The 26,312-nt window shown below is 32.8% G+C and overlaps 1 protein-coding gene across 3 annotated transcripts in view; it reads left to right on the forward strand.

Moving 5' to 3' along the window:
* The first annotated feature begins 7,070 nt into the window (after window positions 1-7,070).
* The window catches only part of sand (potassium two pore domain channel sandman), a 29,728-nt gene continuing 10,486 nt past the window's right edge, over window positions 7,071-26,312 (forward strand). For 2 of the 3 annotated variants that reach the window (XM_017617435.1, XM_017617448.1), the window contains exon 1: window positions 7,486-7,590. The gene's annotated coding sequence lies outside the window, so the exon portion shown is untranslated. Of the gene's footprint in view, window positions 7,301-7,485; window positions 7,591-26,312 lie in introns of those variants that run through there. The other variant, XM_017617442.1, reaches the window with a different exon arrangement.

The following is a 26,312-nucleotide window of genomic DNA, read 5'->3' on the forward strand; positions in this document are numbered from 1 at the left end:
GGAACTTAGCTTTGTTCAAAAAATTTTTATTTATTTTTTATAAAAAAATAACTTACTATGTAAAAAAACATGTAAATCAAAATTTCAAACTTTGTAGAACATTTAAAAAATTCGACGAGTTTTAACAAATTCTAGAATTGTTTTCAGAATGCAGTTTTGTATCCTATTTAATTTTAGAATAATAAAGTGCAAGTTTGAAGTAGCTTGAAGTTGCCGTTGATTTTTGGAAATTTTTCGTTCGCGCATTTTCTTCCATAAAAAGTATGTTCAAATATTTTTTGTATGGAGAAAATGAGCAACACCTTCCCAAAAAAAAATCGATTACAAATCAATGGTAAAACCTAGCTACTTAAAATTTGCACTTCGAATTGAATGGGCTACAAAACTGCATACTCAGAATGTTTCTAAGAAATCTAATATGGCAAATATGCTCTTTTGCTCTAATGCTTACTACCTGTTTGATATGTCTTGCTTTTAGTAAAAATTACCAACGAGAACATAAAAGTGATTCAGTTAAATTTTGTTGTGTATACGCCGTGTGACACCTCCTACCAAAAAATGGCATAAACAGAAATAAGGAATTCGCCGACAGGGCCTTATGTAAGCCCAATTCCGAATGGACTATCATTTCTTATTATAAGGGCTTATGTAAAGAGCGAAATACACCACACAAGCGGTTTGACAAACCAAGCGAAATTTCCCTTTGCTTCAAGCCATTTGTGCTGTGTATGGGGGTGTTTGAAGGTTTGACAAACCGCCGTCAAACCTTCAAACACCCCCATACACAGCACAAATGGCTTGAAGCAAAGGGAAATTTCGCTTGGTTTGTCAAACCGCTTGTGTGGTGTATTTCGCTCTTAAGTCTTATTTTACACAGCAGATAATCCTTATGCATAAAGGTGTCTCTCAAAGAGAGAGAGAGCCTTATACGCAATGACATCAATACGGCAAAATCAAGTGTAAAATAAGGGTTGCGCCATACAACTGGTATTCCATATTATCGAAAAAGTTTGAAATCGGGGAAAATCGTTAATTTTAAGTAACATCTCTATATTATTAAGCGTGTGATATGTATGTATATAAATATTTATTTATTGTTTACAATGTTTGTAAAACGAAGGATGTCATTCAGAATTTTGATTATAATAATTTATTTTTGAGGATATATATTTTTTTATCGGTACAGGGTAATTTGAAATTAGAGAAACCGTTCCATGCGAGGTTTCCTTTCATTGATTCAGATCAAATGTATCGCTTTTAACACTGATTAATATTTGGAATGTTTTAAGCGTTTTGAAAAGAGTTGCCACTTGTTTGAAATGTTAAATTCAATTTTGACGTTTCAATGCCATATGGGTTCACTAGTAATAGATATAGTAATGCGGGCAATAGAGGAAGAAGAAGTTTCACTTCAATTGCGCGTGGGATCCACACACATTTTCTTTTAGAACATGTGCCTATGTTTTAATATCGCTCACATATCATAATACAAAAAATAAAAAATAAATATATATATATATGTCTATGTAATAATGGAGTTAAGTATGGATATATTACCATTACCTCTTTTTCTATGTGGTTGATTACTCTGTAAATTTCATAGCTGTGCTGATTATTAATAGCTCACTAGAGCAAAATATGTATTAAGTTTTACTACGGGAGTATCGTGTTTCGCGATTTGATTAAATGAGCGATATATACATATGTTCTGGGTTACGCTAAAATGTTAGAGAAAAACAAAGTTTTAATACCTTTTTTACCGACTTCAAAAAAAGGAGGAGATTAATAATTCGTCAGATATTTTTTTACATTTTCTACGCTAATCGATTTCTATAATTACTTTTTTTTTTAAAGTGGCACTTTAGGGGTAGTCCCATACTAATTTGGTTTAGATCCGATCATTGGATCACGAAGAAATTAGCGGTAATTTTAAATTTTTCTATGAGAATTGAAGTCCATTTGGTTTTTTGGTTAAAAATTACTCTTTTATCAAACACTTGTAAACGTACATATGTATGTACATATATGTATTACTAAAACGTCTTTGTGTAAGCATGTGCAGTTATTGTGGTTTCAAGTATTTCTTACTCGTATATAAATATATTAACGATGTCACCTTTTGCCGAGAATTCCAAATGGTCCATATTTACAATTGCAATTAAAGCTTAATATTGTATATTTAAACAAATATTTAAGCGGGAAGCACGTTGTGAAATAAAAACAGGAATAATGTGGAAATTAATTCAAATTATAAAAAATCACAAACCGAGCCGATTTTAAAATTAGCTCAACTTGTTTATTCAAAACTTAACCGATACTGATAGTCCAATACATATTAGGGTAATGCACCAAGTAGTATTCAATGCATGAACCAGCGATGTGCATCCCTATGTAAAAACTAAAGTAATAGCTTATATTGAGAAGCTGACCTTAGCATAATGCGCCAATAATTGTACTACTTAACCACAACGAATTTTTCATGACACTTGCTGCGAATATTGACAGCAAGTTGCTGGCAACAAAATTATTTCTTTCGGGTTTGTTTGCCAATAATTATACCCGAGCGCACTTGTGCACAAGGGTATATTAATTTTGTTCACATAACGGTTGTTTGTAACAGCCAAAACGAATCGAGATAGATAAAGACAAATGTATACATAAATTCTCAGAATGAATAGAGAAATCGATTAACCCATGTCTGTCTGTCCGTCTGTCCGTCCGTCCGTGTATACGATAACTCGAGCAAAAATTGAGATATCTCAACGAAATTTGGTATGTAGGTTTCCGTTAATCCAAGGTAGGTTGGTATTGAAAATGGGCGAAATCGGACTGTAACCACGCCCACTTCCCATATAACGGTAATTTCCAGAAATACGAAAACTGCGATATTTTAGTAATTACTGAAGATAATTCACTCAAAATTGATATTTACAATAATTTTTAGACGAAAAATAAGAATATTATAAATTTTTGGAAAATGGGCGTAGCCACGCCCACTTATGGTTACATGTGTATATCTTGGTAACCGCTGCACCAATTTCGTCCAAACATGGCACAGTTGTTGGCTTTGATACAGCATACAAAATGGCCGAAAATCTTAAAAATCGGACAATAACCACGCCCACATCCCATATAACGGTAATTTAGAGAAATACAAAATCTTCGATAAATCAGTAAATATTAAAGCTAATTTATTCAAAATTGATGCTTGCAACAATCCTTTACCAAGAAATACGTTTATGGTAAAATTTTGGAAAATGGGCGTAGCCACGCCCACTTATGGTTACATGTGTATATCTTGGTAACCGCTGCACCAATTTCTTCCAAACTTGGCGCAGTTGTTGACCTTGGTACAGCATACTAAATGGACGAAAATTTTTAAAATCGGACAATAACCACGCCCACATCCCATATAACGGTAATTTAGAGAAATACAAAATCTTCGATAAATCAGTAAATATTAAAGCTAATTTATTCAAAATTGATGCTTGCAACAATCCTTTACCAAGAAATACGTTTATGGTAAAATTTTGGAAAATGGGCGTGGCACCGCCCACTTATGATCACATATATGTATATCGGTAACCGTTCAACCAATTTGTACCAAACTCGGTATTTTTATTGTGCTTGCCACATAAAAGCAAAACGTTGAAAATTTTTGAAATCGGACTAAAATTACGGCCGCTTTTCATATAACGGTAAGTTTCAGAAATGCTTGAAACTGCAATATTTCCAAATTTAAGGACGCTAATTTACTCAAAATTGATACACCCCGGCTTACCATCTAGCGGAAGGTTTCGGAAATGTGAAAAAACATATATTTAATACTTGCGCGGGGTATTTAATGTTCGGCTCCGCCCGAACTTTCTTACTTGTTTTTCAATAGCAGCTGCGCTATTTTCAATCCCAGGCTGGAAATCGAATATTATACCAAAGTGAACCTCTCGACATAGTTGTCATGGCTTGTGGCTACAGAAATATACTTATGACCAAAAAACTTAAGTGAAAAGCTTTGATTATTAAGAGATGCTAAAAACTATATACTTAAGTACTAATGTTTTGAGTAGATTTCCATATAACAACACCGTGCAACAAATTTCAAAAAGTTGGAGGAGTTTCATAGAACATTTAATTCTAGCTTAACAGGGCAATTCCGGCAATTGTCTTTAAACTCACTTCTGGCCACTGTCTTAAAAGATCTTTGCAAGGTAATTCTGGTTAAGATAGTAAAAAGTCTTTCGTAAGACAAATAAGAAGGAACGCCTTATAGAGAAACTAATGTTGACTGCCTAGATAAGTACATACTTTTGTATATTAAATTGAAAACAGAAAATACAGATTGTCTTAAAAGATTAAAATTAATTAAAATTTGAATAACTCTTACTTAAAAATAGGTATGTACATACATACATATTTAACTAAACTTAATACTTCCTCAGCTATGTACTTCAGTTCATTGACTGACTTCAAGTTCGCTGTAAATTAATCAAAGCACAACATGATTTTTATGCGATGGAATTTTCCGCAGAAAGTAACGGCAGGCAAGAACTTTTGGGTATTCATTCTATTTTTCAGCTGACCACGGTGAAGCATTCTACTTTGCATTCCCCGCAATGAATCAAAGCAGAGAAAATAATAAAATATTGTAGAACATTCTGCTATGCATTACCGGCAATACCGAAAAGAAGCGAAAAAATTCGGAGATATTATAAGGCAATGCGTTCTAGAAATTGCGTGCTGTGGTGTTGATGGAAATTCAACATTCGAAAGCACATTTATATGTCTGGCTGTAGCTGTGTGCGCAAAGATGCTTGCAACAATTTGTTGATCCAGAGGGGGTCAGAGTTCGAGTTCCAATGCAGGCAACATGCAAATTAATTTTTTTTTTTGGTTTTTAACTTGATTATTCACTTCACGGATGCTTTTTCAGAACGAACGCGCTCATTTTAATATGCGCATAGTTGAATTGAATACAATACTTTCGTTGGCGTTTATAGTAAGATAAACTACGTTTCTGATTGATTTTAATATTTGTTTCTTTCAGTGTACTATGCCAGCTTTTGTGCCGGTAAATCTGCATTCGCAGAAAGCATTGCTATTTTGCTTTCATCTGAAGAAAAGTGCAGCAGAATGTCGTTGACTGCTGTGCGAAGCTTACGGATAGCATGTTCCATTAAATTCAACTTGTAAGCAGCGTTGCCATTTTAGCCGTTTTCCGGCTAGATTTAGCCGGTTTTGATAGCAACTAGCCGGAGAAAATTCGATCTAGCCGGCAGCCGATTTGTTAGCCGGTTTGTAAAAAAAAGTTAGCCGTTTTTAGCCGATTTTACTATTTGCCTAATTTTCAGGTGCAAAAAGTAAACAAGTTGTTCGAAAGCAATAATGCAGACCCAATGAAGATTTTTAATGAACTCAATGTTTTACTTTCGCATCTATGCTCCCTAGTGGTTATTAGCGCGGACACATTTGATCCTATATGCTCCCCGTTGGAACCATACCTTGCTCCATTTCCTCAGTTTTATCACAGTTTTGAAGAGTATTTAAAAACAAAAGTAAGCACAAACGCTTTTGACCACGAAGCCGAGAAAATAATTCGAGAAAATGGTCGCTATTTTATTATCACTTTAATAAAGGAATTACGCCAACGCCTCCCTACAAATATTGCCACACTAAAAAAAATTGACTTTTTTCGGTTGGAAATGCATTAAGAGTAATTAAACCAAAAGTATTTGTTCAACTACAGCAACAAAAACACAAATATAATGCCGACGAAATAACATCCATAGAGATGCAATGGCAACGGTTAACGTTACATACCTGGAGTAATTTAGACTCAACTGTAAAATTTTGGGCCGAAGTTTATCAATTTCGAAATGCCCTAGGAGAAAACCCTTTTGCTGACCTTTGCAACCTAGTTTTTAGTTTTCTTGTTTTGCCTATAAGTAATGCAGAAGTAGAGCGAATATTTAGTTCAATGAATATAATAAAAACTAAGCAAAGAAATCCAATGTGCGTTAAAACGTTAAACGCTATTTTATATATAAGATACGGTTTAAAACGTGAAGAAAAATGCTGCCATAATTTTACTGTAGATGACGATCTCTTAAAATTAATGAATTCAGGTGATATATACAATAGTGATTCATTTGATGATGAGGAATATACACTCGATATAAATTAATGGTGTTAACTAGTCTTTCGTTTCTTGCGATTTATTTAAATAAAGCATGTGAAATTTCACTAAAACATTTTAGCCGTTTTTAGCCGTTTTTTTTTGCCAATCTAGCCGGTCGGCCCAAAAAGTTCTGGCAACACTGCTTGTAAGTACCGGTTGCGACGTTTCAAAAGTGTTGATTTTGACACAACCGACAAGGAGTGCGAAGAAATGTCATCAACGCCGGAATTTTAGACGAATGCCCATGTCAAATCCAAGAACAACAAAAGTATACATCGTCAAAATTTGTAGTTCGGCGTTATGGAACATTATACTTTGTACGTATGCAAAGCAATTGGCGTTTTGGATGTCAGCCCAACTCTACACAAACTTGGAAACTTTTAAACGACGATTTTGGCCGTAATTCTCAACTAATTTTGAAACCGCATTTGAAAAACTCTACTCATCTACAAAAAAAAAATACCTTTCCGACGGTGTAGATTATTCAGGCAGGTTATGTAATTCACTTCCGAGTGAATTTCAACCAATGTCACTTTGAATTCAAATTGAATGGGATTGAAATTCACTCGGAAGCAAACTACTGAACCCGCATGATTACCTTTTGCTACTGCCAGATTTTTTTTTTTTTTTTTTTATTGTGCAAAGAAAAAGCATAGTTTGAATGGCACAGTCCAATATTATTTGAGTTTACATAATAAGTATGAACGCCGACTCATCCATTTGTAGCACAGGTAAATACTCAATGACGTGAAAAGATCTGCGCAGAAGCGTCCTTGGCGCTCCTGAGTGGAATCAATTGAAAAATCGTCATAAGCACGACGTCAAAACCGAGGGAATACCACCGGGCTGATGAGAAAATTTTGGAACTCTAGAAATGATGATCGTGGCCAAATAGCATCAGTAGCAATCTCTCGGGCGAACGTTGAAAAACAAAAGCGTATCGGCATCGGAAAAACGTGGCGTGGTAGTGGTGCGGATGTCTGCAGGCATTCGTTAATTTTTCTTTTTTTTTTTGGTTTCCTTGGTTAACCGCTTAACAATATCTGTTTCGGCTATTAAGTGTGAATTTAGCCTAAGCCTTATCATTTGTTTTGAAAATGTGTATAGTAAATATTTCGTTAAATAGTGAGTTTGGAAAAAGTTATCTTTGTTTATATGTTTATATATATGTACATATGTACTTAAATGTGTGTAAAAGAAATATGTAAAAAATAAAGAAATCTGTTGTTAACTGTATGAAATAAAAAGAAAATGCTAGCGAAAGTCCCACCAATTTAAAATGAATGGGAAAATATATAATAAATTAGACTAATGCATTTATTTTGTAACTATAATGAAATTTTAATAAATCAAATAACTACATATGTACATCGAATTGAAATTGCTGCCAATCAAAGCAATCAAATGGATACCAAGTAAATATGCAATCTCCTGTTCATATACATACATATGTACATATAGTCTTCTTAAGTAAAACCAAAGAAAGTTTATTTACTATGGATAAACACTTGTGTGCAAGAGCATCTGTATGTACATACATATGTATGTGTATCTGTATTGAATTAAGAGAAGATTGTTTTTATTTTCTGTTATGACGTCACTTGAACTCTTGGGGCATACAAGTGCAACTAAAAATACACGCAAATAAATCTATGCGTATGCACAATCTAGACATGTATGTATGTATGTAGGTACATATAAACACGTGCTTCGTTTGTATACATATATGTGTTTTCTTAAGTGCATCGAATAGCACTAGCGATCGATTCATTATTATCTTACTTTTCAGTTTTATCTTTTGAGTTTCATGAGTTTCGCCCGTAAATTAAAGGACCGATACCTTAAGACATCGTCAAAGATGGCAAGTAAAGTACTTTAACAAATGATGGCTATTCTTGTTTGTGTCGGTGATAACACCGTCGAAGGTAAAATTTACACACACAAAAATCAACGAAACTCTCGAAACTAGGAACCAAATATTGAAGTACAACTATGTTCTTAGTATTTCTCTCTGGCGNTATTTAATGTTCGGCTTCGCCCGAACTTAGACTTTCTTACTTGTTTTTAACACTTTTACGCCGACTCCGAGCGGCGATTGTATTTATATTAGAAGCTGTCTTTCACGGCAGTAATACATACATACATATCGTCGTCTCAGAAAACGGATGTCGAATGTTACAAAACACGGTTTTGAGAAAATTGACTTTGAAGTTTAAGGTCGAATTAATCCGAAACTGTACGGTAGATTTTTGTAACTTTTGAAGGAGACGTAGTTGGTGTTATTAGTTTTGATTTTCCATATTTTTACATTTAATATCTCTTAACGTGAATGAGAAAATTTACTTTTCATTCCGTATACATTTGTCGTAAGTAGCGTTTACTCACCACTTTGTTTTGTCCACAGAACATACGACAATAGTAAAGTATCTATTTCAACGACGATGGTATAATTTGATGAAAAAACCAGACATGTTTATTAAATAATGATTACTTATTAGAAAAAACATAACAAAAACATAATCATGTATTTAATAAAAAAATCTGTACATCTCTTATGCTGTAAATATGTTACGAACATACGTTTTCTTTATATAAAAACAAAAAACAATACTTAAATTCAGTCTTTTGTACATTTTTATCTCTTTCATTTCATTGGAGACTCAGTGCAAGCTAAAATTTAAAAATTTAAAATTTTAAAATTAGTTACTTAGTTTAATTTTCAATTTTAATTGTATCGTTATAGTAGAGGACCATCCAATTGTCGTAAGTTCAAAGTTTTGCGATACATACGACAAATGTTTTATGATTAAAAAAGGATTACATTTGTATGGGAATTTGTCGTATGTGCCACATACGACAAACGTTTTATGATTAAAAAAAAGGTACGTTTGTATGGGAATTTGTCGTATGTGACGCATTTTCAGCACATACAACAAAAGGCATACCCAATCATTAATATTATGTAACATACGACAAAATGCGCACGAAATATCTCAAAAACTAATGGAGATATAAAAAAATGGATTGCAGAAATCGAAAGAGCATGTCCAACTTAGTAAATCTGCATCAAAATCCCAAAATCGTCATTTTGCACATTCGTCATCCGTTTTCTGAGGCGACGATATGTATGCCAGCATTTTCTATTGCGGAAGTTACTAATTCGATACGACATTTCTGTGAAAATCATCGCCGATGATATCGCTACTTTTTCGAATTCTTATCCGCTTACAGGAAGAACTGTTGCACCAAGACCTCACGTCTTTATGAAACGAAAGCAATACAGCAATTCGGAACTATTTCGATAGGAATAAGAGTAACTTGTGCGATAAAGTTGGAAGTGTTAAAGAAGATTCTTGGTTTGGTTAAATTTTTAATAAAACGTAATGAGAAATTTGGGATACCTTTGAGCTTGCAACCAAACTGAAAGTACCAAAATAAAGCTATACGTAGATACTCCCTTTCTACAATAACTACTACTTTTTAAATTTTTTTGGTTTCTATTCAATATGTTTATATATATGGATGGATGGGGCCATTCACATCAAATGTACCAAGCGCGCTGAGCGGTGCAAAACAAACTAATTTTCGACTTGCTGGGAAGCAGCCAGAAAATGGGAAAAATAATTCGAAAACTATGATTTCTATAGATTCTTCTACGGGCTATACGATGGTACTATGCGTTTTCCAAAATTTTCCCACTTTCATGGTGAAAATTCTGAACGAAAACTTAATTGTTTGGAAATTTTCTCAATTATGGTAATTTTTTAATATTGTTTTTAGTTATCATGTTGTGCTTGTAGCCGAGTGCACATAGATGCTTACTACAATAAGTTGCGGCCAAGAATGTCCTGGTTCAAATCTCATTAGGCAAAACAAATAATTTTAAATTTATATTTTCGGTTTTTTTTTTTAATTATGAAAAAGTATCAGTGAAGTCCACAACGAAAAAAGTGGTTATTTTACAGGCTACTAGTTACGCAGCGGGAGTCAATTGTCACCTTCTAGGACAACGCCATGTTAAATACGACAATAGATGGTAGATTTGCGAGGTACCGGTATTCGAATCCCGAAAACTGGTGAATTCACTAGTTTGGTACTAGTACTTCCGCTGTAGGGGATGTAAGGGCCAACAAATTTTTATTTGTTCCAAACGGTGTTGAACATGAATGTTAGGAGAGTATTTTAGGAATGTAAAAATATTTTTACCTTCTTCAAATACTCGAATAATAAGTGTTCATCATCGATTAGAACAAATTGAGCTTTTTTTCTAATACCCTCTGATGTGCATATTCATGCAAATATTTATTTTTTATACGCAACTACATCCACTGCCGCTGCTGCAGCTAGACTGGCTATTACTAGACATGTATTAATGTCGTCATCGTCCTCAGGATGTAAATTTTGAAGGCATCTTATTTCTTTTCCGGCGCTGATGTGCTATCGTTGACGTACTAACGTTGTCGCCACTGTTTACAACGTACATGCAAGCGCACATACATATCGTCGTTTAAAGTACAAAACCGCATATCGTCGTTCTGCAAAACCGCGTAACTGATATTTTTTGCCAAAAATTGGATTTGCTCACCTAAGCTCTTGGCTCAATCCTTATCCATTCGTCCTGAAATATACTAGCCAGAAATGCGATTGCTTTATAAAAAAGAGAACCATTTTGAAAGATGAGTATTTTTACTCTCTAGAAAATAATTGATGCAATCACATATGCTATTTTGTATTTTGTTGATATGCGGTTTTGTACTTTAAACGTCGATATGTAGGCCGCGGAAGAAAGTCAAAAGTATACGTTGCTCCAGATGTAATGTTTTGTTTGGAAACTGTAAATATACAAAAGTATGTAAATATACATGCATATACTAAGTATATTTCCATATATACAAAACTTGTACATGTGCATATGTATTTGCATTTGTAATTTACAACAGAACTACTAGTAATTTACTGTAAACTAAAATTTATGCCGTTCATTTGGATTTAGGTCATAACCACATTTATTAAGGACATATAAATTCACCAGTTTTACAGTACTAATAAATAAAATTATTTAATTGCATATGTTTGGATTAGCGTGGTCCGAAAATCCGCTTATTTAGAATTTTAATTAGTAATAGCAAAAATATGATCCATTAAGCTCTAAAAAATATCGGTGTGAATTGTGAAAATTATTGGTCAATATCCTAGGCTCGCCCAAGCCCATCAAATTTCAAGTATCTACTAAAAAAAATTTTTTCTTAGTTAACTTCGATTCTCTACAAAAAAGGTCCATATACTAAATTATGTAGAACTAATACTTTAGAAGATTATTGCAATTTCAGTAAAAAAATGTATTAATTAATTTTAAGTTTTTGAGCATATTGAACTTTGATAGACTTTGGCGAGCCTAGGATATTGACCAAAAAACTCCAAATTTCACACAGATTTTTTTTTTTTTAACATAATGAACCATATTTTTGCTATTTTCTATCAAAATTCTAAAAAAGCAGATTTTCGGTCCACGCTAGTGTGTATGTATGTGCATGTCATACTTCTTATAGAATTTAAATCAGAACTGAAATTACTGTCTGGCTTTTTCCTAATTGCAATTTTTTACTAGTAAAGGAGTCCAAAAATATAGCTATGTATGTGTACCATAACATGATCGTAGTTGTACGTTTCTCTTTCCCAACCAATTGGAAAATACGCATTCGTTTTAAAAAGCTATACATGCATACGTACATTTCTTTTGCGAAAAGTCATTGAACGAAAATTAGTACCGACATACTTAATTGTTGGTGCACATGTTTTGTCACAAATTTGCCGGTTGCGTCTGTCACCTAATAAATGGCGTGATAAGTAACATATGCATGGCTATTAGGGTGGCCCAAAAAAAGTAAAGTTGAAATTTTAATGTTGGCATCCCCTAGAATTTCTATACCAAAAAGTTTGCAATCAAAAAACAATGAATGAACAATGGAAAAACAATGTTTCTTGGAAATGGATAGAATTCTTGAAAAACAATATTTTTCGATCGGAAAATCTGTTTCTCTCTAGGCAGCGGAGTCGGCGTAAAACTGTAGGTCCCCTGCCCTTTGTGTGCCAACATAAAGGTGCACGCCACAAATCGGAGGAGAAGCTCGGCCAAACACTAACATATTGTAAGCGCCAATCTATTATTATTATATAGTTACCGCATTTAAAGTTATCTAATTTGGGTGCAATATTTTTTAACAAAAAATTAAAATTTTTTTACCACAACTTTCGCTTTGAATCATCCAAATTTTTGTCCCTTAAGGAAACTCCATGCACTTACATATACATACGTGACAAGGATCTACTCATTGTCTTCTTATGTTCGACGATTAATTCTTGCTGATAAGAATGTTTTTAAAAGTTAAAGAAGAAATCAGTAAAATAATAACAATGGCCAATACAATCACAAAAACAAAAAAAGAAAACACTTTTTAAAAAATAAATAATAAAAAAACAAATGTGATGAACTGTAATAAATTTTATAAATGAACGCACACAAATCTAAACATGAAAGAACTAAAATAAAATATTACCATAAAACTAAAAATGTTGGCTAAATAAAAGATTTTCTTAAAGATTAGTGAAAAGACGAATATTTATCTGTCTTCTGGTACAGAATTTGATGATTTTATTGCATACATATATTTTGTGTACATACATATCTATGAACGTGATCATAAATTCTAATTCATATGTATGCGTTTGTATGTAAATTAGGGATGCCAAGATTTCAGGAAAATTGTGATCCCGGGATATCGGGATAGATTTTCAGTAATCCCGGGATCCCGGGATTTTTTCATAACTTTTATCAATATGAGTAAAAATTCAATATCTGAAAGCTTTTAAACATACCATGAAATAAAACTATTAAAAATTTACGATAAACTGATTGTGTAACTCACATATTTATTAAATCAGAAACAACTAAAGTAATAAATTTTTTTAATTGCATTTAAAAAACCATGTGATTGAGGAACGCATACATCACCAATAACAATGTAAATACCAGGTACTTTTGAAAGTAATGAGTAACAAAAAAAAACTTAAACAAAAATATGCAAAAACAAATTCTGTTAACATGTTTATTCTACTCCATACAGTAATGGCGATTTTTTTGCCATTTTTTCGCAATTAACTCGAAATTTTGAGGGTGAACGAGTCAAACGGACCTCAGATTCGGACTCACCGGGTCGAAATACACGTCGGTGGGTGGGTGTGGTTAGAAGCAAAAACTAATAATTAATTAGCATAATAATAAATTGAATTTTTGTATGATAAATTAGGTAATAATTAAGGCTTAAATTTGTGAATAGGTTCTTAATTGCCAATTAGGCAATTGATTTGAGATCGTTAATATAAAAATGATTTTATACATACACTTGTGATCAGCTGATTAAGTCATCAACATTTTGACCAATTTTGGCTGTTTTTCTTTTGTTTATTTAATGTTTATTATTTTTCCATAAAAGCTAAGCTCGTTATATAAGAAACAAAATATAAATCCACATTTCAAACTCTGTGCAAAAATTATAAAAAATCTGCAAAGTTTCAGCTATATTTTAAACTTTTTGTTCAGTTTTTCAGTTTTATGCAGTTTGATAGCCCATTAAATTTCAGGGAATAATGTTCAAGTTTAAAGCGGCTGCATGATCGCGTTGATTTTCAATAATTTTTTTTTCTTGTAGACATTTGGTTAGGGGGTCGGTTGTCGAAAATGCTAAATTACGTTCTGCTAAGAAGGAGTATAGCAATATTTCAGCCTTTTCTGCGTTCATTAATTAAAAATGTAATTAACTCTTAAAAAAGTCGTCTACTTTTTTATGACTTTTTATGCTGCTACAGCTTTTTTGATGCTTTTGCGAGCGTGCGTGTTGCAATAGATCAGCTCTTCCTGATTTGGCTTTTAATGTGCAATTGCAAACATTACAATTAGTCTCGTAACCTCAAGTGTTTACACAACCAGCCTTTGTCCAGGAATCGAAAAAAAATGCGCGTACAATTGGTTTGCATCATATTTAAGTCATCTGTGTCCAAAGAATAAATATATTTTGAAGCAGCTGCTGCAAAACAGAAAGCTTGTAAAGATCTATTAAGAAAATAATTCAAAAACAGTTATACTTACAAGATTTAGTAACAGAGAAAAATTACTGGAAAGTTAAAAAACGTAATTTTTTACACAAAAAACGTCCAAATGACGTTAAAAACGCTGTGCTGCACTTAGATTTAGTTTTACTGTTTACATTGATGAGCGCAAGTTAGGAACTCACACTGTCTGAAACCTTATTTGATATCAAACGGCTGGGAAAGGTAAAGAAGCAGTGCAAGGTACGAGTATTTTATTCCTTCTCAAAACTGTTCTTTAAAATTGGTTTTTTTTTTTTTGGTAAATAAGACATTAAAAGGAAGCCAACTAAAATACTTATGCATATAGTATGCACATATGTAGAACCGTCGAGGATAAGTGTCTCAAGTGTTTTTTGGCTTTTAATGTTTCCTGTTGTTAATAGAGCCTCTTACTAACAAGAATAGTAATAAAGCAAAAACTTGCTTCATAATCTTTCCAAACCAAACGACCGCGAATATATTTCGTAAAACTTATTGTATATGTAAACAGAATCTCCACTAGATACATATGTATTTACAAAAGAAACAGATAAATGTCTAAATAAAAATTCATCAATGACGCAAAAAACGCTTTAGACGCCAGCAATGTTAGATGTATTAAAATTTATAGTTTTCGAAAGAGATTTATGTTTACAAATATAAAAATAATATTGTACTGTGCCTATTTACATGTACATAGTATGTATATGTATTTACTTATGTACATATATATGTTTATCATACATTTGTTTTATGCTCCAGTATTATTGATACAGTTCTATACACTTTCGTCATCTAAGTTTCAAAAGCCAATATTTCTTTTAGTGAAAAACCAAAAATATATGAAAAAATATTCATTCATACACATATGTACATATGCACATACATATATACATAATAGTTGATGTAAACTAATTGAGTATTTGCATATGTATGCTATATTTAGCACACTTTTCGGTAGGTACTATATTCGATTTTGGTAGCTAGTACTGGTACTGTTCTCTATTTGGCTCTATTGCTTTTGATCTTTTCGCTAACGAACGCAGACGCTTCATCAGATCAATCAGCTAGGTCATGAGCTGCAGGACCGGCAAAATAGATTTCCCACATGACTGCTATGTACGAGAGTACTCGCAGTCGTAGTGGTTTTGCAATTTTACTATAAGCACCTAATAATATGCGATTTAATTATGCGGAAAAACATTACCTACGCTAGCTTAAGTGTCAGAAAATATGATTTGTGTGCTCGGCAAAGGTGCATAGTTGCATGCATTTGCTTGTGTGTGCTTTTCCTTGCGAGCAATTTTATTTCATTTTTTCTTTTCGGAAAAATTAGTGTCTGATGCTTGTACAAATCAAGCTGTGACTTAACTGCAATCGATAATATTCGAGTTTTTTAATTAAAATTATTAAAAAAAATTATTATTATTATAATTTTTTTATATAAAATCATCGAGCCTTATTTGTGATTATAACGTAAGCACCAAATAACACTGAAGGGACGCTAAAATGACACAAAAAATCGCCGCGACAACAAAACGTAGTTTTGGGTCGTAGATTATAGATCCTTATACCGCTTTTCTATATCAGGTCATTTTCCCAAGATTTTTTCATTTTAAGTTTGCACTGTGAATGAAAAACAACTCAAACTTACATGATTCAATAATACAAGGTTATGTAATTTGTGACAGCTACAATTTGGCACTCCTTTATCTAGGTTTGTGTTGTGGAAGTAGAAGAAACGGGAAGAATGTGATCGCCTTTTGCGAAAACGGTAGTAGAAAGGTACTAAAATAAGTACGCAAAGTATACAATTAGAAGTAAAAAATTGTATTATTAACTCTATGCGAATTTGCAATGCATGAGGACGAAAGAGTTGACCAAAGAAAATTTTACGCTTAAATGTCAAAAATACGCAAGAAACGCCGCAAAGAAAAAGTCATCGTGTAAATGCACGGGGATTTTCGAAGACTTTTTTAAAAGGGAACGTGCCAAAAACGCAGGGTGAAAAGTCATCGTGTAAATTGGCTCTAAGCAACATTCTGTACAAGTAAAGGAGTCGATTTTATGTGTGGGAGCGAGAAGACTATTTTATTACAAAACCTTTCTGTTATTGAATTATGGCAAACCTAAAGGGCGGTTTCCAGCACTCAAGAAAAATCTCGATAAACATTTTTCGTCAATTCTGTTGCTTGAAAAAGTATCTTGCTATTGCTGTCAATTTTCTTGAAGAAATAAATTTACGAGCATTTTTTTCTTCAGAGTTGTAAAATGATTTCAGAAAAAATTCCTTTTCCATTTCTTGTGTATTATTTATATGAATTTTTCGTTTTTCTTGGCAGCTGCAAATAGCCCTTTGAAAGGGAAAAATTTAAATATAACTTACTCGTACATATATGGGACACAGTGGGCTGAAATGAGACCCTGTGGTCAAAATAAAATATAACCTCTTGGGATTAACCTTTTTCGGAAATAGTTTTTTTTTTAATTAAAGGAAATGTACGTATGTATATATTTTTATATTTCATATTATTATATTTGACCATTTACAACTTTTTTACCTATTCATCGATTTTCTTCGTTATTTAGGCAGGTTCTGCAATTCACTTCTGAGCGAATTTCAATCAAATTCGCATTGAATTTAAATTGGCAAGGTTTGAAAGTGAATTGTAGAACTTGTCTGATTAACTTGATTTCTTTTGTAAAAGAACAGACTTTAATACAATTAAAAAAATTTACCAAAAATCTGTAATTACTTTAGTTGTTTCCCAGTTTGATTTTTTTTTTTCATACAAATTGCAATATCTTAGGAAAATTACCTGATCTAGAAAAACAGAACACAGAACAGAATCGAATTAGTTTTTTTCTATGGATAAGTTTTAGATATATTTATAATTTACCATTATTCAGCTAAAAACAGTGGTTCCACTTAATACGTACATACATATGTATATTTTACGAACCAATTGAACAACCCTAATACGAAGTATATTCATTACTTTTCGATATGCCTGATAGCTTCTGAGAAATTAATTAATAATACCAAATTTTTTGTTTTTTTTTTTATAAAAAAATTAAAAAAAATTCAAGCTTTAAAAATAATGTTTTTTTTATTTTTAATTTGTCTATTTTGTATGAAAGCCAACAAAAAAATTTAAGCTACCAATGAAGAAAATCGATGGATAAATTAAAAAGGAATGAGTGATGAAATGAAAATGTGCAAAGAAAAGATGTTACTCATACGCCATGTATACATGAGTAACACTCTTTTCTGCTCAGAAATTAAAGCGTTAGCAAAAATTTATGTATAAGTACATATCTACATATGTAACTATGTAGTTATTTATTAGAGTTGAAGTTTTTAGTTAACTGGAAGGATTAGTTCATTTCTATTTCGTTAAAATTTATTGAACTATCTCTATAGGTTCTTAGTTCGATCACCTCATTGAACTATTTTTCAACCCCTTGAACTAGTTCAGTATATCAATTTGATATTCGAAACAAAAAGGAGTTTCCTGATTAATTTTCGGAATCTATAGCACATAGGATTCTAAGAAAATAAGTCCATTAGAGCTTAGCTCCTTACTAAAGTGACATGACTCTTTTTTTAACAAATTTTTACACGATGTAGGGAGACAGAGGTGGCGCAATCAGCAGTACCGCTACTTTGTTCTTGGCGAATTTGACAGAATCAGCTGTTCGTGTGACGTCATTTTAGCAAACTGTTTGTATGTATGCAGAGATGTTTATATGTATGTAAATATGGCGACCTCCATGGTTTGACAGTTAACACTCTTTTTCTCCTCCATATCCAATTATTCTTTCCTATTCGCTGCTATCTTGACGTCATCACCCGCAGGAATGCGCAATCTTGTATTCTACCATTCTTGAAATTTTTACTTGGGTTTTTTTTTGATAGCCTACATATGTATACTATATAGTTTCTGATTAATGCGAACTCCGATCAGCTATTTCAAAACTCACATATGGCTAAGAAATGAATTGTCTGCCGTACGTATTGAAAAAATGTATCTTAATTTTCATCGCAGTGTTGTCACAGAAAAGTTTAGTTCACTTCAATGAACGAACTAGTGAACTAGTTCAATTAAAAGAACTTGATCTTTTGTTCTTTAGTTCAAAAGCTCCCCAAGCCAATTATGTATGTAACTATGTATGTTTTTCGGTTGCTTGCAGAGAATTACATAAATGTGTCACAATAAATTTGGTCAAAATGTCATAAGAAATCAACAAATTTGTTTATATTCCGCTGCGGCTTATTTTTTTCGTTATGTTGTACAAATCTTTCATATGTTCTCTGTTTGTTATTGTATGTACATGTAGGCATGCATGTATGTACATACATATGTACCAATTTTTGTAGACCTCTAATTTTGCTGTAAAAGAAATAATAAATATGTATTTATATGTAGTAGTTTAGCCTTTTCTTACAGGGCTATGCGTTTCGAGAGACTTTGGCAGGTGATTTCTTTTTTTAAATTTATGTAGCCACCAATGATATTCCAATCAAATTTGAATTTCAACAAACACGCGTATATTTATAACATTCCGTATACATAATTGGTATTTGCATACATGCACATCGCTCATTTACTAGAAAGCTATCATAACTCAAAAACAGGATTTTTATGGAGACGCGTTTAAAATTTTGAAATTGTCCCCAAAATGCAGAAAATAAAGAATAATACTGTTTTCTTACACCGAAACTACACAAGATCTTAACACGAAATTTGTACACAATATGAAACATATGTATATAGCGAGTCATTCTGTAACTTTTGCTCAAAAATTGCGTTTTTGAGTTATTGCAGTCTTTTAGTGAATGAGCCAAATATAAGGGAGATGTAAATATGTATGTACCTATGTATGTATGCACTACGATGCCTCACGCGCTATACGAAAGAAATAGTTTCTCTCCCCCCTAGCAAATTATTTTCCATGAACCAAGACAAAAAACGAAAATTATTTGGATCTTTGCAAGCTATTGGAATATTCAGGGAAGAGCGCGTAAGGCTACAATAAACATATCCCGCTGTAGGTACATCCCTGGCCAAACGTGGAGTATGCCCCCGAAAATGGTACAATGGCTATAAACTGCGGTTATCAGCCCTGCACCCGGATTCCAACATTCGCTATCACTAATTTTGATCGCCGTACGAAAATTTAGCTTACCGATTGTCAGAATTCCAATACTGTGCTCCTACTGAATCTTAAAACCCTCATAAATTTCTAACAGTTTTTACTATAAAATTGTCGAATAAGTAAAGAAAAAATATTTATTTAGCTTTTACATTCGTGCAAAGTGTCCAGAAAGTCTGAAGAGTTACAAATTAGCTGCGGTTGCTCACACCGCTCGATAACACAGGCCGACAAAATTTAGACCAAATCTCAGAACCAGAAACCAGTATAAAATTTTGCGAAGGTTTTCAGTGCGCTGAATTCGAAACTGAACTCAGAATTTCATTGTTGACTCTGCTTTAAGAGATATACTACCTAAAAGTGCAAAAATAGCTGTTTTCCCCAATATTTGAGGTTATGTCTTGTTTTGTTGGTGAGACATCCTAATGTTCACAAACATGCATACGTATTCGTATTTATTTTTTGGGTTGAACGAATTTCATGCCTTTGTGTAGTTAACGGTATTTTGATAATAAATTATTTAGAACAGCACTATAAATTCTTCATTTATCTAACATTCCAATAAGTGTATTTATATTTCTCTTAGATATCTGTAGACAAGTATCTACTGTAAATAAACACAACAAATTCGGACTTGATATTTTAAACGTTCAATGCTATTTATGATATTCGTTAAATTCACACCCTCTTCAAAAGAGATGTAATTCAAAAAAAAAAAGAAGGAAATTTAGGAAGATTTGTTTGCATAAATCAATTCGTGTGATTTATCTCCAATTAATGCAAATATATTTTTGATGATTATATCCTCTAACTAGAAAACTAGTATTATGTATCTGTGCTTGTATTAAGTACCTTTGCGATTCACAAGCAGTTATATTTCCTGATCTCATGTTTGAGTTGAAACACTTTTGAAGGGCTTTGCAATATAAATATTAGGAATAATTTGCGCTGAGTGTATTTTATCATGTTTGAGATACGGCATATCCATTTTAGTTCGACGAATAAAACACACTACTTTTGTTGGATACAGATTGCAATATGTAGCTGAAATAAGAATGGGTACCTTGTCAGCACTAAATAACAACGCGCTGAATTCCAAGATGTGGGCATGCCAATCTCACACTGTCACAGTGTGAAAGGTATAAGAAAAACATTTGAATGCATACAAGAATTTAATATTTCTAACAAGCTCGGAGTCACAGTTTGTGGCCTCTGAAATTTACCGAATAACAGCAGGTGGTCGCATATTTCACAATTCTTGCTGTGCAAAATAAGTACGCGTACTTTGTATTGGATTAATTTTCCACTTTTTAAGTAATAAAGCTTTTTTGAAATAAAAGCAATGAAAATACGTACTTAAATACATATTTATAGTACAAAGACCCATGAGTAGTTTGCATCTATATATTTTTAATCTAATTGGTCGGTTTCACACTGGAACATTTCTGCCACGAGAACAACTCAGTTTCAATGTTATAATTTATATATTAGAAACGTAGTATTATTATAAAATATTTTAGTTACTTTATCATAGCAGTAATCAGTGTTGCTACGATGTCATGAAAAAATGTATCGTAAAAAAAAAACAAAAAATGGATCAAATGTATCTCAAGCGGATGTGGGTAACAGACGACCGGAATTTAGGAAATGTCACTACGTAGTTTCAAGCTGATTGGCCGGGCTCCGCAACGATTGGACCCAGGTTCGATCTCTGCTCCACACAGCATCCGAAACTTATAGAAAAAGTTTTTTTTTTCTAACGTCATGCAAAAGCAAACTTCAGAGTGTATTTTTTACATAAAAACTTTTTAATTAAAATTATTTTCCATGGAAAAATGGCGTAAAATTGCAAATATCTCCATTTGTATTAAAACAACAAATTGACAAAGAAGCTCGAACAATTATTTTTCACTATTTTTATTAACGGTGTACATAAGTATGTATCTATGTACTCTAAATTAATTAAACACCACTTTGACTTCATTTTTTCTAAATCTCGTTGCCATATTGTCTACCTCTTATTTTAGTAATGGTTCTCGATAATACAACCTTAGCGAGATGAATATCAGCCTTGAATTGTAAGTTGAAATACATGACATGTCTTACCCGAATGGTGCTCTTTCTTTTTTAACTCGCAAAAAAAGAAATCACAATTGATTGCTCTTGAATTTAGGTGGAGTGAGGAGGAAAATGGAAATTTTATTCGTCAGTTTGTTTGAAAATACGCTTCCCAAAACAAATAGGGGAAGTTTTAAAAAAGGAAATTAAAGCTTAATAAACAGGCTATCTGATCCATATGGCCGCCTGATTGAAAAAAAAATTCAAGCCCTTGGATTAAAAAAGGAAAAAATTACCAAATTATAATTGTTTTGACATATCGTCATCTAAAATATAGAAAGACGTAACAGCATAGTAACTGAAATGGAAAAAGTCGTGACAAATATTTTTTATTTTTTTCATAAAATTATGTGTGAGTTGTAATTCGATGAAATCCATCATATCAATCAAAAACAGAATTTTGAATTTTTTATTAGTTATGACTTTTTGTATTTCAGCGACGATGTATGTTACGTCTTTTTGCATTTCAGGTGACGATATATATTATCTACCTACATTGATAGTTAAAGCCAAGTCAACAGTTTTTTTCTTTACTATCGGAACAATTCCCATTACTTTCACGCCAACGTAGACCCTCGTATAGAGGCTCCCGTCCAGCCCTGGCAGTCCACCTGGATCATTTTGGAAATCACTGGTTTAGACTTTTAGGTTTTCACCTTCCATAACATTTGGGACATTTTAACCAGCGCTCGTTATTTTATTAAAACCCTTCATGCTTTTAGTGCAGTGATGCCTCCTTTTAGAATGGTGTGTATATTAATACCAAAACAAGATATTTGTATTTTGTGAATACTCGTATATCAATTTTTTAATTTTTACCACAAATGCGCGCCCACACAAAACCATTTTTCAATACTCGCACGCAACTGTCGTCCCTTGCTGGCCATCAATTTATACCAAATGTCATTTTGGGAGGCTTGCTACAGCTGGATTTTTTTGTTCTAATAATTACCTTTCTTTTTCTTCTTTTCGGCTGATTGGCAAGGCACCGACATGAGATGGCACTCACCAGATTAATACACACATTCTTATATGTAGATATGTATGTATGTATATATCGCCATTTGTACATCTGTATGTAGCCGAGCTGTCGCATTTCAGTAGGAAATTCATATTTTTCCATTTAGAAATTTATTATTTTTGTTGTTCAACAACAAACATGCAATTCGTATAGCTTGACATACATACATACAATACGTCTGCATGTATTTATATATAATATACATATATCCACTCGTAAAGATCACAAAGCGTCTCGACTATGTCATTGACACGAAAATAAAATTTAATTGAATTAAATATTTTACATATAAAATACACTAATAATAAAAAACAAAAGCTTAACTACAGAACGCAGCTGTCACTTTATTTAGTATTATTATTTTTATTTTTGTTATTTTTCTTTCATCATTCATAATTGCCAATTTTTGCAAAAGATGATGACGTTTTCTTGTGTGAAAAAATCCACTTAATGCGAAATGATCCAAATAATCATAATACTTTCGACCGCCTACTGCAGTGCACATAAAGCAACAAACAGCGTACAGTGGTTCAAAACCTTAAATTTTCACTAAATTTGAATTGAAAAAATTAAAATTTTGGGAAATCAAGTTTGAAAGTTTTTTGTGCGAGACTTAACTCTACATTTATGTAATTGCAATTGTAAAATATGTGCTTTCCGTATACGCATGGTATTATGGGTTTTGGTATAACATAGTATATCCAAAGGTTAATCAAGTCAAACCAATAAATCAAAACTGATAAATTTGCAGACTCATGCTTCTGGCATGAAATAATACATTTTTACGCAGGCGGTCAAGTACTTAAATAATAAAAAAATTAAATTTTTCTTATAATTATTTTTCCCGACAACTGACGGTCATAAAATACAACTATAAAATTGAGTGTCAGAAGAAGATTGCCCTGGCATTCATCAATTAGCTGTTCACTTGCATTCCTTTGATAAAAACCTTATTAAATTTTAATGTGTTTCTTTATAATCTGAATTTAAATTTAATTTTTTGTATTGCGGATGACAACCACCATGCTTTAATATACATATAAAAATATGTGCAAAATAAACTGTCGCGAAAAAAAAATTCGAGAACTGAAAAATGTATATACGTTATATATGTATGTACTGCACGACGTACGGAACCTTTTTTATACCCGAGCGCACTTGTGCACAAGGGTATATTAATTTTGTTCACATAACGGTTGTTTGTAACAGCCAAAACGAATCGAGATAGATATAGACAAATGTATACATAAATGATCAGGATGAAAAAAGAAATCGATTAAGCCATGTCTGTCTGTCCGTCCGTCTGTCCGTCTGTCCGTCTGTCCGTCTGTCCGTGTACACGATAACTCGAGCAAAAATTGAGATATCTCAACGAAATTTGGTATGTAGGTTTCCCTTAATCCAAGGTAGGTTGGTATTGAAAATGGGCGAAATCGGACTTTAACCACGCCCACTTCCCATATAACGGTAATTTCCAGAAATACGAAAACTGCGATATTTTAGTAACTACTGAAGATAATTCACTCAAAATTGATATTTACAATAATTTTTAGACGAAAAATAAGAATATTATAAATTTTTGGAAAATGGGCGTAGCCACGCCCACTTATGGTTACATGTGTATATCTTGGTAACCGCTGCACCAATTTCTTCCAAACTTGGCACAGTTGTTGGCCTTGGTACAGCATAAAAAACCGCCGAAACTTTTTAAAATCGGACAATAACCACGCCCACATCCCATATAACGGTAATTTAGAGAAATACAAAATCTTCGATAAATCAGTAAATATTGAAGCTAATTTATTCAAAATTGATGCTTGCAACAATTCTTTACCAAGAAATACGTTTATGGTAAAATTTTGGAAAATGGGCGTGGCACCGCCCACTTATGATCACATATAAGTATATCGGTAACCGTTCTACCAATTTGTACCAAACTCGGTATGGTTATTGTACTTGCCACGTGTAAGCAAAACGTTGAAAATTATTGAAATCGGACTAAAATAACGGCCGATTCTCATATAACGGTAAATTTAAGAAATGCTTGAAACTTCAATATTTCGAAATTGAAGGACGCTAATTTACTCAAAATTGATACACCTCGGCTTACCATCTAGCGGAAGGTTTCGGAAGGGTGAAAAAACATATATTTAATACTTGCGCCGGGTATTTAATGTTCGGCTCCGCCCGAACTTAGACTTTCTTACTTGTTTTACCTTCCTTTTATTAGCTCGGGATGTAACTATGTAATATTGATGCGCCTAAAAGATGCAGCGATTTCTATTCTCAAGTTAAATACCTGATGACAGTACGAATGGCCATTATAATAGGGAGGTTTCAGTTTTTTAAACTATAATTTTATTATTTTGTTTTGGTGCCGAGTCGTGGAAACAGGAGTTTGTTAAGTGTCGAGATCTAACACTACTCAGCTACAGAATCAAATAAATTCATCAGCTGATTGGATATGCTAAAGATAGTATATCAGTTATTCAGAGTAGAAATGATAGTTTGCTTTATAGCAAAAATCGAGTCCGATATGTCAAACGTGCTGGACTGAGAGTTAAAATCTTGACATAAACCACGGAATGATTCGTTTAGTTCAAAATTAGTTTTACATGGCTTCAAAAATAGAGGTCGAAAGTATCTTGACACTCGAGAGGGAACATTAAAATTCACCTCAGCCAGAAGAGCCGGGCTATTAATCAAGCCTGTCATCAATTTTACGATAAATATTATACCTAGCATTTCTCAACGACTTGCGAAATTTATAAGCTTTAGACGACTAGTGTTAGGGGGGAGATTGTAGTCTGAATCCCAGTTATAATCACGCAATGTTCAATCCTTTCTGAATGAACTTGGTAGCGGGGATTCCACACAATAGATCCGTATTCTAGTATATGTCTAACTAAAGTGGTAAAAACTGCTTTGTGATACCAAGATCGACAAAATTTGATACCTGCTCCAGATTATAATTTGAAAGATAACGCCTTTGTCCAGACTTCTCGTTCTGCTATTGTATCGTGGAATCGTGAAAGTTGTGCCAAGCCAATTTTCTTAAAATTTAAAGTATTTTGTTTCGGTTTTATGTGGACTATTGTCAAATTTCAGCTATTCTTCCATGAAGGATACAAATTCCTTTACTTTTTACTCACCAACTAGCGAAGAATCACGAACCACTCATAGCTGATGAAACAACACCACCTTATATGAATTTTCCTCATCCAAAACTATCTGTCTGATGGCGTAGTAGTACGACACTATTAACTAACGAGCCTAAGGGGCTCGAGTAGATTTATCAAGAGTTTTATCCAGATGACAGTTTCCACAAGGCTCTTATTAAGGATAATTTCCAGATGTTGACGTCGTCAGAACACTCTTGTGAAAGGTAAAAAAAAAATAGATTTTGCAGTCTTATGCTATGTAACGACCCCATACAAACCGCGACTAAAAGTAGTAAATGGGCACCGATTTCACTGAAACTTCCTTTATGCTCTTCTTACACTTGAAAGAGATGGAATATGGAAAAATGGTGAAGATTGGTAATTTGCCATGCCCTACACACTCGTGGGCGGAAATGTTAAATATGATCCGATTTAAATAAAACTCAGTTTTTATATTTGTATGAACTTAAAAAGTATAACTCCGAAAGCCTTACATTCATACCAGTTTTGGGTGAAAATCTGAATCTGGCAATTTGCTAAAATTTTGATGAAA

Source organism: Rhagoletis zephyria, unplaced genomic scaffold (assembly GCF_001687245.7).
Source record: "Rhagoletis zephyria isolate East Lansing unplaced genomic scaffold, Rhagoletis_zephyria_1.1 Rzeph_scaffold_00029, whole genome shotgun sequence".
NCBI classification, from domain to species: domain Eukaryota; kingdom Metazoa; phylum Arthropoda; class Insecta; order Diptera; family Tephritidae; genus Rhagoletis; species Rhagoletis zephyria.